Below are 2266 nucleotides of genomic sequence, written 5' to 3'. Positions count from 1 at the left end.
AGTAGATACTCTGAACTCATAGAACCTAGTCAAAATTATGCCCCACTCACATCAATGCAGGTCATGTATCATAATGTATACATGTGCAGAAAGCATATCTATGAACCAAAAACACATACTTTGATCATTACAATGTGAAGGTCATATGTATGTAAAATATGCATTGTATGTGCTATGTTGAACCTCTGTATCTGCATTGCTTCACATTCCTTGTGGCAAATTGTAGTTGCATGAATCTGTAAGGCAAAAAGTTACAAGTCTGAAAGAATATCTCTGGGTTTTCACATCATGGCCCCACATTCCTACATTTGGGGACAGTGTCTTTACAACTCCTGCTCCTACCACTTATCTTCTAGGAAGTCTCTCATTTGGCATCCTTCTAAAGTAGGTGAATTCATGTAACAGGCACCCTTGCCTGCAAGAGCCTTTTGCAAGTCACAGATCTCCAGAGGGAACGCAACATGGACTCCCAGACTTTCCAGTCACAGAACTGTTGTCCCCCTCAGCTGGGATATCCTTTGGGGAAGGAGTGTCTGGATCACCATCATGTGACCACGAAGACACTGTGACAGCAGAACCAGTGGTAAGCACCAATCTTGTCTGCATTGCTGCAAGTTTGAACGGTTGCTGAGAATGGTTCTTAGTTGAGGACCCAAGGCCCCCCAACTTTTGGTCCTGCACTTTTAACTGTTATGCCAAACTGGCTCTCAATCAGATTTTAGGATGCTCTAATTCGTTCACTAAATGACAGACAAAAAAACAACCCATGCCCATTTCAGAATACAAATGTCTTTTTATTGGTTGCTAAAGTCTGCTTAGGGAAAATAACACGCCATTTTTAAATGTAGACTTTTATATCCAATAATGTTAATTTTGTTTCTTAAAATTAAAGGTACAGAGACAGTTGATAAGTGCTTTAAAGAGTTACATGAGATGCATTTAGAAGACTTCCATCGCTATCTGAATTGAAGAGAAATAAGTAAGGCTTCCTTCAGAAAACTCTCAAATTTTGTCCATTTTTTATTTACTGAATGTTTAAAGAAGACCTCTACGTACATCATAACCAATTCTATATATGCTTCCAGATTTTTAGTATAACTCTCTTGAATCAGTTATTTATTCTAAGCCTTTTGAAGTTCAGCAATGTCTACTTATTATAGCATATTTATAATGTCCTACCTGATTCATAATTAAGTTTAGTTTTAATTTTTTTCTGGAGCCATAAAGATCTCAAATTGATCTAAAAATACCCTCACTTTCATACTCTAATCCCTTTACATGCAAATTTAACTATGATTTGTACAACTGAAAATAAGAGCTCTGAATTATACAATTTATGTGTTTATTTACATTTAGGTCCTGTCTAGGATCTCAGGACAGTTAATACAGTACTTTCCTCTATTTTTATCCCTACAAGTCTTGAGGTAGGCTGAATGGAGATGGTGAGCAGTCCAAAGTCATTCAGTAAGTTTCCATAACTGACCGCGGACTTGAACGTGATTGAATGCTAACCACAATGTTCTATTTACATTTAATTGTAACATGTGTTTGGAAAATGTTGCTTAATGTACGGTTGTGGTTATTTTAACAGTGTGTTTGACCCATGACACAATGGCTTACTCAACAATCTATGCTTAATGTTTATTGTTGTTTAACGTTGTATGTGAATCCATGTTTACTATATCATTTATTACTGGGCAACACAGATGCTTAGTATGAGATTACATCATGTCATCTCATTAAAATATTAACATGTCATATCATGAAAAAGTCTTTCACAGATTGCTAAATATAGCTGCAGAATAGTGCAATGAATTCAGTGGTATTCAGGAACAAAGGTCTTTTCCTGGCATACAGCCAAATGCACATATACATCATAAATTCCTTGAAATATCACATATATCAGCAAATCTGCTATAATAATTTTGTAAAAATGAATAGCTCATAGAAAGATACAACAAAATAAATATTTAGAATCAGAGTGCCATTTATTGATTGCAAGTTTGGTTAACTCATTAAAATATTTCATTTTTGGTTTTCAAGAACCCTGAAAGGCAAAAGCCTCCGGTGAATTATATATTAATCGTTAACAGCAGAAATCCACCTTTAAATCTGGTTCCTACAGTTTCACACCACATTATTTCAACGTTTCAAAGCAACATTCATCAAAGCAGCAAAAGTCACTTTTTCAGAAGTGGTACTCTTTAATATTTTGTGCATCTTTTAATATAATCTCTTCGATATAAAATATTTTTCCCTCTTTCTT

The sequence above is a fragment of the Vipera ursinii genome (assembly GCF_947247035.1).
Source record: "Vipera ursinii genome assembly, chromosome: 1".
NCBI classification, from domain to species: domain Eukaryota; kingdom Metazoa; phylum Chordata; class Lepidosauria; order Squamata; family Viperidae; genus Vipera; species Vipera ursinii.
This window is presented reverse-complemented; position numbering follows the sequence as displayed.